The 14,088-nt window shown below is 40.7% G+C and overlaps 1 protein-coding gene across 2 annotated transcripts in view; it reads right to left on the bottom strand.

Annotated features, from left to right (window-relative positions):
* Window positions 1-13,805, bottom strand: part of PLAG1 (PLAG1 zinc finger) — a 48,804-nt gene extending 34,999 nt beyond the window's left edge. For both annotated transcript variants that reach the window (XM_075316341.1, XM_075316340.1), the window contains exon 1: window positions 13,686-13,805. The gene's annotated coding sequence lies outside the window, so the exon portion shown is untranslated. The remainder of the gene's footprint in view (window positions 1-13,685) is intronic.
* Window positions 13,806-14,088: the final 283 nt, after the last annotated feature.

Genomic DNA, 14,088 nt, shown 5'->3' with positions numbered 1-14,088 from the left:
TGCCACTTACGGCTTGTGATTTACCAAAGAGAAATTATCTCAGGTCAAATTCATTATACATAAAATATTATTAATATGTTACCTATGAGATTTGCATGGTTTTTACCGGACGCCTTGATTGCCAGTGTACAGAACATCATGATCGTTTCACAGTACTTTCATGAATGTCCATTGCAATTTTTTTGGACCTACGTACATTCATTGTGACCGGCTAAGTCAGTGACTGGATCATCAGAGCAAACATATTGATGAAGGAATCATGCTGGATTTTCGGATCTAGGGTTACAATACCGCACAGTCCGAATGTCCAGCAGGTTTCATTCCCACAACATGTTGAAATATAAAAAATTCTCTTTTTTTTTTTTTTTTTTTTTCTTTACTTAATGCTTCATTACAATTTCTTTAAATGAAGCATATATTTGCATACATGCATACCCACTTTTTTGTTTTCAGTTTAATCCTCTGTAAACTTTAATTTTGATCTGTATTTTACTTTTTCATTTATATGTTAATGTATATGTTTCTTCAAATTGCGGTTTTCCACCCATATGCTTTTACTCCAGTCCCATATGTCTATATTGCACCGGGACTTGCACCTGTTTTAATTTTAATTAAGCACTCAGCCTTGCCAATGACGTATAATGTGTGCCTCCTTTATATGGTATCAGTTTTGGGGTAATTCACATGCCATGAATAAGACGCTCTGGTCGAAACGCGTTGGTTTACACGCTTAAAACTTGTGCCTCTGTGCTTACTGGACTACATTCTGTTTTTACTCGTCTAAATAAAAGCAAGTTTTAATATACTGCTCTCCTTGATGCTGGATATCTGCCTTTCTTGAAGTTGTCTTTCCGCCCGGGCCTGGGCGTTCCCTGCATCGGTTGGAGTCTGAGAGTGAAGAGGTGTGAGCTGACTATAGTTTTTTGTTTATATTTTAGAGAGTTACACTATGTACACAGGTAGTAGAGTGACAGTATGAAGGTCCGCCATCATGAGTTATCGTATTTGCAGGAATGACTGAACTGTAAAATGTTTAACACCCGTTCTCCATTGATGTATTATATATTGTACTTGTCAGAGTTGCCATAATTCAAACTTAAAAAAATAAAAAGTCAAAAAGTATCAATAGCCCTTGTTACGGAGTCTAACATTTTTAGGTCATAACTTATGAGAAACCAAATGGTGGACAAAATACTAAAGGCTAACAAATTTGTACCTGCTCCGATAAATTTTATCAGTCCAAGCAAAATAATTCTATTCTAAGAACCCAACAGTAGAGATGATCTTTTGAAATTCGAATGTGGAAGCTTCAAAGAACACTTTCGAAAAGAAGGATTGTTCCAATGCAAAACGCAAGTACTGCCAAGTCTTTAATTGCCCTGAAAAGACAATATTAACACTCTGAGGTCTTCTAGGACTTTATCAAACCCCATTCCAAGCGCTTTGATGCCTAAGTATTCTCAAAGTGACATCAACATTTCTGGATATGAGGAAACAGAAGGTAGCCAATGGTAAACAACAGCCTGTTCCTCACATGCTAATCTTACCTATTTTGCTGCCACATACACACACACACACACACACACACACTCACTCTGTAGTTTGTTTGTTTTAAGTGTTTTACGGCTCTCTACTCCATGATCTTTGTTATCTTCTCTCCATCTAGATTCACCACAAAATGTCAGCTGCATTCCCTGCTTCTGCTTTTATAAAGACTAAATAGTCCCAACTGATTGGCTCTCCTACAGCATGTGATGTGACCGCTTCATTACATTATTGGGGAAGTCTGACAAGCCACACCTGAGGTCATGTGAGCCTTCTCCGGCTGATACAATGTTCTGCAATGGTTAAGATGGCAGTGTTTATATTAGCAATTCACAAAATAAAATGGCAAATTGCTAAGATTCAATGGTTTCAACAAACTCCTACAAATTAGACACAAATTCTATTTCCAACAAACTGATTTGATCATCTCTAATCAGTAGCCATTATCTAAGTGTATAGGCTTTCTGATTCAGTATTTGTCTGTTCCTGCTCAAAATACATGAGCACAGTAGGGAGAGAAAGCATTTCAGCAACCCAAAATCCCTTTAATTATACAAAAATGATTCAAGTGATCAGAGTAAAAAGTGTGCCCACACAAGGTGGGGATATATATCCACGATAATAAAAAGGAGACAGTTACACTCTGGAGTGCCAAGATATGTGTAACAATGAATATAGACATGCATTACTGCTATGAAAATCATGTAAAAAAACATGTCCGCCTGTAAGCTGTAGGTTTTTTAACCCAATGAGAGGCATTAGTTTGCTAGGGACCCACCTAACAGCAGTCACCGTGCCATAGGCTGTTGGACTCACATAAAACTGGCCATTTTTGTGTGCTTAGTATTTCAATTTTTACATGTTGTTCATAGCAGTAATGCATGTTTATATTCCTATATTCATTGTTACACATATAGCACTACAGAGTGCAACTGTCTCCTTTTTGTTACTATCTTTCATGTTCACATTAGAAAGGTAGAATGTCTTTTTCTTATATATCCAATATAAGTTAACTTTATGCTAGCTTCTCTTTCTAAGCAAAGCTAAATCTTTATTTGTAAAAAAGTGTGGATTATACATATAATAAGGAAACTAATATAAATCCTAACCATAGAAAGTCCATTTCCAATCAGCATTTACAGCATTGTGTGGGCTTAACTCAGAGGTACAAGTCTATTTACAGCAAGACCTGCATTCAAAAATACATCAGTCGCACCTAAGATGAAGACTATGGACTATCTGCAATTATTCAATACCTTAGTTTGGATTATTTTGGAATTTCAACCCCTTAGTCTTACACTTTAAATTATCACAAAATAGCAAAAGTTTGTAAAACAATCTTATAATAAAACTCGAAAGTTTGATTCTTAAATCAAACCTTACATCTTCATAATAAACTTCTATACAATATCAAAATATACAGTCTTTTAAGAAATTAGCAAAATTTGCAATTAAGTTTTGCCTTTCAATCCTGCTGAGCAGTTAAGAAATCAATGAATGGATCAATGGATACTTAACAAATCAGTAAAACCTCCCTTGGCCCTAATAAAACCCCGAAACAAAGACTAACTAAATGATGAGCCCGTCCTGACAAGTGTCCCGAGCAATAAATGTTTTTTTTTTTATAAAGAAGGAAACTTTCAGTAAAGTTTATAGGTAATTGCAGAAAATTGCAGCCCTCATTGCCATGCTTCAGAACTAATTTACAGGTAGAAAGAATCAGAAATTGTAATTTTATTAGAAGCACAAATAATAGAGCGCACTGTCAGTAACAATCCTATAATATCTAACATACTGGCTTAAGTCTGGAAGTAGAGAAAGAAATCATATATCCCTTAGATATTAAAAGAAATAATTCTACCAGGGTCATAATAGAGAAAATAAACATTTTTCTACATAAATCAGAGCTCACTGAAATGGCATCTGTTGAATTAGCTTTGTCCCCATAGAGGTTCCTAATACTTTAGCTATTGTGTCCTTAACCAACTCTCAATAGTAAATCAGATTTTTGAATCTTCTGGAACAAAGAGCAGAACAAAGATAAAGATCGACCTCCTTGTAAGCGAGATTGTGTATTTTTTTATTATTATTTCTTATTTTTAAAGTGTCTAAAACTGCATTTGCATAGGAATAAAAGTGTTTTCATGGGGTGACGAAGTAACTTACCTAGCATTTTAACTAAAAACAGTACTAGGAAAGTAGCAAAAAACACAACAAAGTGTTCTAAACAAGAGCAAAAGGCTGTGACATTTCTCTACAGACTATAGTTTATGGCGATAAATTTTATTATTTGGCGTGGCAATTATTTGCACTGTCTCACCAATGCTTTTATACATTACATTTTCTTCCCACTAAATATGCACATACAATACAACAATCATTCACTCACTTCATTGATACATTTCTTATTATTAGAATCCCTGGTTCATATGTTGGAAACCTCTAAAATTTTGTGTCCAATTTTTTTTTTCTACTTTTAAACAATACTACATTGCCACCAGTTTATCAACATACAGCATATGAGGCTTGGGAAGCATTAGCTATATACCCTCCAATAGAAATAAAATCACACATTAAAGGGCTAAGTGCTGAACAGACAACATGATATATATATTATATATTATACATATACACACATATACATACACACAAACTGACATACATACAGACACACACACACAGAAACACTAATATATGTATATATACACACACCTCATTGTTTAATAAATTCATTTTTTTTATATAATCAGTCTTCTTAAAAGACTGAAGAAATTCTGCATTTTGCAGTTTGTGGCTTTAGAGCGCACTGATTTCTCTACTATTAGAGAGAAATATACATTTAAAGAATAATTAATTAATCTTTTGGGCACCATATGCAAACCCCCTATTCTTACTAGGTTCTCTTTCAAGGACATGGCACCCATTGTAAAGAGGTGGAAAAAAACAACATAAAACCCACATTATTCTATAGAAAACATGGTCATCAATAAAGAAGCCTCCTAGGATAAACTTCTATTCTTTAATATGTTTCCGAACCGACTTTTTCACTTGCATATATTGTATTTTTAGCCCTAATTATAGAGAAGATGCTTGTTTCTGCCAGAGGAAATCATTTTCAGCATTTCACATAGACACACAGTCTACTACACCTTTATAAGCTTTAAAAGGCTCAAAATTGTGTTTGTTTTCCCTGTCTGGGGAATACTAAATATGTGCAGTGTATCAGCCCTCCCATTGAGGGCACTTGCATGCTATAAAATTCTTTAACTTAGGAAGGAGGGGAAACAAGTTCTCATTACAGAAAGGTACAATATACCTATATAATTTACAAATGTGTCATTTAAAACACAAATATGTGCTCATTTGTGTCTAGTCTAAAGAGGCACACTTATTTAGAGGGAAGTGAAAAGAGAATAACTAATAGTATGGGATACAATCATGACCACTACAGCCAGATGCATAGACAATGGCAAAACAATAAACATAGAAAATAGCAAAAAGAACAATTTGCAGTAAACACTTGTGCAACATATTAATATAAAGAACATTTACAGCTAAGATCTAAGCCACTTTTGCATATATATTACAGTTAAAGGAGGCAAATTTTAAGAAGTTATCTCCATGTAAATTATATAAAATCTATCGCTTAAGTAAAATATGTGTGTAATATATATATATATATATTATATATATACATATTTATTTTTTTTACATTACAAAGGTTCATGAAATATAGGAAGTATATATATATATATATATATATATATACACACACACACACACATACATACAGTGGAACCTTGGATTACGAGCACATTTGGTTCTGGAACTGTGCTCTTAAACCAAGTTACTCTTATATCAAAGCGAATTTTCCCATAAGAAATAAATGAAACAATTCGTTCCACAACCCAAACATATTTACTGTATTTATACAAACTTATTACAGTAATACAAAGTAATGTCCTGTATTCATATGTTATTACAGTACACTAATACATGATACTGTACAGTACAGTAAAAGCATATAAAACAAACTAAACTGCACGTTCGCTTACAATAGAATTGTTGGTGTGCAGGAGGTACAGTATAAGCAATGTGCTGTACTGGTTATCAATAACTAAAATACTGTATCCACAAATTCAAATTGATAGACATGCTATATAGTATATACTGTACAATGGTATGCTATATAAAGTACATATGTACAAAAAAATACCTCCAGAGCGGGTCAGAACGCGGTGAAAGGAAGAAACTGGCAATGTGCATGGAGAATATTTGCTCTTATTCAAAAACATTGCTCTTAAACCAAGTTACAAATTTATACAAGGCTTTGCTTGTCTTGCAAAATGCTTTCAAACCAAGTTACTCTTAATCCAAGGTTCCAATGTAAAAATTTTTTTTTTTTTACATTACAATGGTTCATGGAGTATAGCAAGTCAATGTAATAAGTCAGAAATGGTTATTTACATTAGATTCTTAAATTAATAGGACTGCAGATGATAAGGAGGGGAATGGACATGAACTATATAGGACTTAATAATGAGCGATCAATGCTGCACAAGCCACGGAGACATTTTACAGGGCAATAAATGATCAACTAGTCTCCTTTACAAGAATGTGTTATATGCCTCAATAATGAGATGATTGCTGCTCTACCACAGAATAATGACAGTGTACAGAAGGAGACTGCGATGTTTATTGGTAAAAATTATGGAATTAGAACATTTAAAGCAAAAAGGACATTAAGTGACAATTACAAGCGTCACATGGTCACATATGTGGTTTCCAGCCCCTGCTTCCCCCGAGTACAATGATGCTGAGTCTCTGCCTGCACTGCTCTCGCTCTACCATGTTTGCAGCAGTGTCAGATTACCAAACTCACACCCCCATCCGATTGGCTGCTAATGTCACAGGATTCCCATCTGAGGGACACTAAAATCCACCAACCAGATGCCAGCGTGGACCTAAAGTCGGCTCCTCAGAAGCTGAACAAGCGGAATACACAGGGAAAAGGCACAAAATGTATCAGAGAACACCAGAGATCAATGTCCACCACTGCTGGGATTACAAACAATGCCTGATGTTATTCAACAGGTTTACAATGTGTTCATAGAAATTCCTTTAGCATTCTAACAAACAAAATAATAAGATTAATATACATTTCTATACTTTCTATATCATCCTGGAAATACTTATATTAATCACCATCTGACCAATTTAGAGGTAAACACAATGCACTTATTTGGTATGACACATTGAAATTGTTTAACTATTCCTTCTATTTCAATTTGAATAATTGGGCTAAAAATATCAAGATTCAAAAAGTTAAAGGATAACTTAATAAAATATCTTCTTGAGATTTATATATATATAACTTTAGCAAGGAGTTAATCTCTGTTCAGGATACTGATTATATTAACTTAAAACTGTAAGTAAAATGTATATATTTAATCACAAAAATCTCAAGATCAATATTAACCTAACCCTGTGCGTAGCAAGTGGGCAAACTGTAAACCTTGGATTAAGAGTAACTTGATTTGAGAGCGTTTTGCAAGACAAGCAAAGCTTTCTAAACATTTGTAACTTGGTTTAAGAGCAATGCTTTGCAATAAGAGCAAATTCCCACCGTGCACACTTCCGGTTCTGTCCTTTCACCGAGCTCTGATCGCTCTGGAGGTAACTTTCTGTAAATATGTACAGTATACCATTGCACAGTACAGTGTATACTATATATCATTTCGATCAATTTGCATTTGTGGATACAGTATTGTACTTTCTGCTAACCAGTGCAGCACATTGCTTATACTGTACCTCTCGCACACCAACAATTCTATTGTAAGCTAATGTGCAGTTTAATTTGTTTTATATGTTTTTTATACTGTACAGTATTTTGTATTAGTGTACTGTAATAATTTTATATGAACACAGTACATTATATTACTGTAATAAGTTTTTATAAATACAGTAAATATTTTTGGGTTGTGGAATGAATTGTCTGCATTTCAATTATTTCCTATGGGAAAATTTGCTTTGATATAAGAGTAACTTGGTTTAAGAGTTCACTCCCAGAACCAATTATACTCTTAATCCAAGGTTCCACTGTATATTTAATCACAAATATCCCAAAACCAATAATATTTACGTAAAACCTGTGTATAGCAAGTGGGCAAACTATATATATTCAATCACAAATATTTGCATAAACCAGTCCATAGCAAGTGGACAAACTGTGCATATTTAATCACAAACATGGCAAAACCAATATTAACATAAACCTGTGTACAGCAAATGGGCAAACTGTATATATTCCCTCACAAACATCCCAAAACCAAATATATTTATGCAAGCCTGTCCATACCAAGTGGGCAAAATGTATCTATACAATCACAAATCTCCCTAAACCAATAATATTAACCTAACAGTGTCCATACCAAGTGGGCAAACTGTGCATATTCAATCACAAATATCCCAAAACCAATATTTCCCTAACCGTGTAAATAGCAAGTGGACAAACTGTACCCAATATTTAATCACAAACATCAGAAAACCAATAATATTTACATAAATTGTATATATTTAATCATAAACATTTTCAAAACAATAATAGGAATGTAAACTTGTGTAAAGCAAGTGGGCAAAATGTATATATTCAATCACAAAACCAATAATATTAACCTAACCCTGTCTATGGCAAGTGGGCAAAATGTATACAGTATATTCAATCACAAAACCAATAATATTAATGGATAAATGTTCATAGCAAGTGGGCAAAATTTATATATTTACTCACAAACATACCAAAAGACCAATAATATTCACCTGATCTCTATATATTTAACCACAAACATACTCAAACCAATAATCTTACCATAAACCTTTGTATAGTAAGTGGGGCGAACTGTACACATCTCAAAAATCAGTGTAAACTGCCCCCAATAGTGCAAATAAATTGTTAGCCTAATCTGCCATATTATCCAAATCTATAGTGCGTGTTTGTGGTTTATATCGTAATAGACTAAAAATAAAGAAAATAAAAGTTCCTTTCTACTATTCTTTTACTATTCCAAACAATTGGGTTTACAAACTTCCAGCAAGTTGGTGAATTTAAATTTAAAAATACAATATAACACGAGATCATTTCAATAAACCGTCCTTTATTCATCACAGATAAGGTAAGGATATACTGAATACAGTAGCACCTTGGTTTGAGAGCGTTTTGCAAGACAAGCAAAGCTTTTTACAAATTTGTAACTGGGTTTAAGAGCAATGCTTTGCAAGAAGAGCAAATACTCACAGTGCACACTGCCGGTTCTGTTCTTTCACCGAACTCTGACCCGCCCTGGAGGTAACTTTCTGTACATATGTACTATATACTGTATACAGTATACCATTGTATAGTATATACTATATAGCATGTCTTAATTTGCATTTGTAGATACAGTATTGTACTTTTTATTGATAACCAGTACAGCACATTGCTTATACTGTACCTCCCGCACACCAACAATTTTATTGTAAGGTAATGTGCAGTTTAATTTGTTTTCACTGTACAGTATTTTGTATGAGTGTACTGTAATAATTTTATATGAATACAGTACATTATATTGTATTACTGTAATAAGTTTGTATAAATACAGTAAATATTTTTGGGTTGTGGAACGAATTGTCCGTGTTTCAATTATTTCCTATGGGAAAATTCGCTTTGATATAAGAGTAACTTGGTTTAAGAGCTCACTCCCGGAACCAATTATGCTCATATACCAAGGTTCCACTGTATATCCTTTTTGCTTGAATCAATTGTCAGGATGCAATGCTTCCCGCCCGGGCATATGAGGAGCGTTTAGTCATGGAGCCTGAAATGCAGGTCACCTATAAATGGTTGCAATTAAAGGTATTGGAACAGGCCCAACTTCACATGGATATTTCAAACATGTCACTCAGGCCATACAAAGCCCAGACACAAATGTGCACATTACCACACAAAGGCTGAAAAACCTCAATGCTGAGCTGTGACATCACCAAAGTCAGAGGAAGGAACATTGCTCACAGATACATGGCTGATATTGGAAATCCTATCTGACCAAGGCTGATTCCTATCCTCATTGGATGGAATTATTCAAGTTAATTCATAACCCTTAATACATATTAAACGTATTAATAAGACACCTTTGATATCAGACATGACGAATTCGCTCTCCAGGGATAGAAAGCCTGGGATTTATGGTAATAAACTGGACATTTTAGAACCCCTCTGAATGATCTCACTCAGCCTCTGACCTTACACTACACATTTTACCACGTTCCATACCACGGTGCGAATGTTTACAAGCCATTTAAAGAGACAGTACGACACATTGGTGATTGAGGTCACCAGGGCAGCATTGCCAAAACAATGACTCTTATGCACTTTACAGGGTCATATTTCAGCATTTTTTACTTTGAAATATTATAAGCCGCACATCTGACCTGTTTTCCATGCCTCTCTCTAGAACATGGGGGTCATATTCCTGTCTTAGATTCCCACCAAAACACAGAAGGTAATCGCGATCTTTGTAAGAACCGAGAATCCCACAAGCGAAGAACATGAAACGGTTTACAGCGAATCCGGATTAATGCAACACAAGTACAATATGCAAAGGGAACAATAGGGCAAGGAGATACTGGAAGCGCCAATACACTGGCATTATTAAGGGGGCATTCACATTGCGCGTGATACATTGGCTTTATTATGGAGGCATTAGCACATCATACTTTGGCATTATTATGGCGGTATTCACATCAGCACATAATACATAGGCATTATTTCGGCAGTATTCCCATTGGCACATCATACATTAGCTTTATTATGGGGAAATTCACATTGGCACATCACATTGGTAATATTATGGGGGTATTCCCATTGCTACAAATAATTATAATTATGGGGGTACACACAATGGCACATCGTACAGTGGCATTATTATGGGGTTATTCACATTTGCATTATTATGGGCATACTCCCTCACATTGGCATTATTAAGGTAGTATTTGCATTGGTACATAATACACTGGCATTATTATGGGGGCATTCACATTGCCATTATCATGGCGGTATTCACATTGGCACATCATTAGCATTAATATGGGAGTATTCACATTGGCATATCATACATTGGCATTATTATGGGGCAGTCACATTGCCATTATTATGGCAGTATTCCCATTGACACATGGTACACTGGCATGATTATGGCGGTATTGACATTGGCACATCATTAGCATTATTATGGCAGTATTCACATTGGTACATCATACACTGGCATTATTATGGTGGTATTCACATTGGCATATCATACATTGGCATCATTATGGGGGCAGTCACCTTGCCATTATTATGGTGGTATTCACATTGGCACATCATTAGCATTAATATGGGGGTATTCACATTGGCATTAATATGGGGGTATTCATATTGGTATATCATTGGCATTATTATGGTGGTATTCACATTGGCATTAATATGGGGGTATTCACATTGGCATATCATACATTGGCATCATTATGGGGGCAGTCACCTTGCCATTATTACGGCGGTATTCACATTGGCACATCATTAGCATTAATATGGGGGTATTCATATTGGTACATCATTGGCATCATTATGGGGGTAGTCACCTTGCCATTATTATGGCAGTATTCACATTGGCATCATTATGGGGGTGCTCACAAGGCAGCACTTGCAGTCTGGGGTCACACAGGAACCTGTAAGTGCAGAGGTTCCAGAATGTGGACAGGATCCCCCCCCCCCCCAGTGGGAGCAGCATCAGCAGCACTCCCCTGTGCACTCCCCGGTGCACTCCCCGGTGCACCCCCCGGTGAACTCCCCGGTGAACTCCCCGGTGAACTCCCCGGTGAACTCCCCGGTGAACTCCCCGGTGAACTCCCCGGTGCACCCCCCTGTGCACTCCCCGGTGCACCCCCCTGTGCACTCCCCTGTGCACCCCCCTGTGCACTCCCCTGTGCACCCCCCTGTGCACTCCCCGGTGCACCCCCCTGTAGGCTGCAGCAGGTGGAATGCAGCAGTCGGAGGTGCCGCTGCAGTCCTCGGCAGGGGGTGGGGAGCTCGGGCTGGAGGTGCCGCTGCAGTCCTCGGCAGGGGGTGGGGAGCTCGGGCTGGAGGTGCCGCTGCAGTCCTCGGCAGGGGGTGGGGAGCTCGGGCTGGAGGTGCCGCTGCAGTCCTCGGCAGGGGGTGGGGAGCTCGGGCTGGAGGTGCCGCTGCAGTGCTCGGCAGGGGGTGGGGAGCTCGGGCTGGAGGTGCCGCTGCAGTCCTCGGCAGGGGGTGGGGAGCTCGGGCTGGAGGTGCCGCTGCAGTCCTCGGCAGGGGGTGGGGAGCTCGGGCTGGAGGTGCCGCTGCAGTCCTCGGCAGGGGGTGGGGAGCTCGGGCTGGAGGTGCCGCTGCAGTCCTCGGCAGGGGGTGGGGAGCTCGGGCTGGAGGTGCCGCTGCAGTCCTCGGCAGGGGGTGGGGAGCTCGGGCTGGAGGTGCCGCTGCAGTCCTCGGCAGGGGGTGGGGAGCTCGGGCTGGAGGTGCCGCTGCAGTCCTCGGCAGGGGGTGGGGAGCTCGGGCTGGAGGTGCCGCTGCAGTCCTCGGCAGGGGGTGGGGAGCTCGGGCTGGAGGTGCCGCTGCAGTCCTCGGCAGGGGGTGGGGAGCTCGGGCTGGAGGTGCCGCTGCAGTCCTCGGCAGGGGGTGGGGAGCTCGGGCTGGAGGTGCCGCTGCAGTCCTCGGCAGGGGGTGGGGAGCTCGGGCTGGAGGTGCCGCTGCAGTCCTCGGCAGGGGGTGGGGAGCTCGGGCTGGAGGTGCCGCTGCAGTCCTCGGCAGGGGGTGGGGAGCTCGGGCTGGAGGTGCCGCTGCAGTCCTCGGCAGGGGGTGGGGAGCTCGGGCTGGAGGTGCCGCTGCAGTCCTCGGCAGGGGGTGGGGAGCTCGGGCTGGAGGTGCCGCTGCAGTCCTCGGCAGGGGGTGGGGAGCTCGGGCTGGAGGTGCCGCTGCAGTCCTCGGCAGGGGGTGGGGAGCTCGGGCTGGAGGTGCCGCTGCAGTCCTCGGCAGGGGGTGGGGAGCTCGGGCTGGAGGTGCCGCTGCAGTCCTCGGCAGGGGGTGGGGAGCTCGGGCTTTCATGCTTTGCAGAGATAAGTTTTTTTTAGCCTGTAGAATAGTGACAAGGGAGATAATTTCCATCTCCCCTGAAACACTTCTTGCGATTCCTCCTCTGCTGGACCGTGCCCAATCCGAGGAGCTCTGGGTCCGGAGTAGTAAAAACATAAGACCCAAACAGAGCTCCTCAGATTTAACCCACAAATCCCCGGCACAGCCAATACCAGCCCTCTGCTGTCAGCTGGAAACTCCGGAAAACTTTAAAAAAAATGCAAATAAATATTTTTTATGAAAAAACGAGCTGTAAACCGCAGGGGACCCTCCGGAGCTGCAGCCGCGGACAAAAACCGCGTCCAGGACCCGACTGGGGATTTTTAAGTATTTTTTGCGATTTTTCTTGGGTTTCTGCCTCTATTCTCCCTCCATTTTGGTTGTTTATGATCCTGACAACAGGCTGTCCCGTAAGCCGTCCTCCAGCCCCGCTGCCGGGATCCGCACAGGACCGGGGAGACCCCCGGGGACCGCACACTGCCCCGGGTGGGGGGCGGCTCTGTGGGAGGTGTGGGGATTTTTGCGGATTTTCTCGCGGATTTCTCCCCTCCCCACTCTGCTCCTGTCACAATATTAAGGAAAAGAAACAAGAACTACAAAGTTCCCACAAAGGGGTTTTTTTCCTTTTTCTTGTGAGTTCCCAGAAGTTGCGGTGATTGTCTGCAGCCCCCGGAGGAGCCGGACCCCCGAGCCGGGGATGACCCGCACACCGGGATGACCGAGCCCCGGGCACTGCACTCATTCCGGGGAGACGCACACTCCGACTTCTCCCCGCACACTCGGTTCTCCGCACAGCCCGTGCTCCCGGGGCAGAGCAGGGGGCGCCTTCCAATAACTTTTTTCCTCCTCTCTCTTCTCCCCCCTCCTCCTCCTTTTCTCGTCCCCCCTTTCCCATAATTTAAATAACCCTGATTTTTGATGCTTCAGAGGCGGCTGCGCCAGCCCAAACCCCCTGCAAACTCACCGCGGGAGCCTTAACATCCTTCCTGCGGTCGATTTCCGGGGTTTAGGTGCCTTTCCGATTTTTTAATAATTTTTTTCCCATATTTTTGCCTGGACGCTGCGGGCCTGGAAATTGTTTGCTTTCCCCTCTCTCCAGCAGCCATTGTAGTGTATGCGCTGCGATGCAGCCCAACTTGCCGCGAGAGACGCGCCCACCGCTAGCCCCGCCTCTTTCTCCCTTCACGTCACGCCCCTCTGCTTGATGCCATCCGAGCCTCCACCAATCCCAATTGCAGTGCTGTCACCGTCTCTGTCTGTGATTGGTTACGACGGACGTCAGTCATCTGTGAGTTCTGTTTTGAGGCGGTGCTGAGGCGGAGACCTGGAGGAGGCGGTACTTTGTATAATTGGATGAAGTAGCTGTC

The sequence above is a fragment of the Anomaloglossus baeobatrachus genome, chromosome 6 (genome assembly GCF_048569485.1).
Source record: "Anomaloglossus baeobatrachus isolate aAnoBae1 chromosome 6, aAnoBae1.hap1, whole genome shotgun sequence".
Lineage (NCBI taxonomy): Eukaryota > Metazoa > Chordata > Amphibia > Anura > Aromobatidae > Anomaloglossus > Anomaloglossus baeobatrachus.
This window is presented reverse-complemented; position numbering and strand designations above follow the sequence as displayed.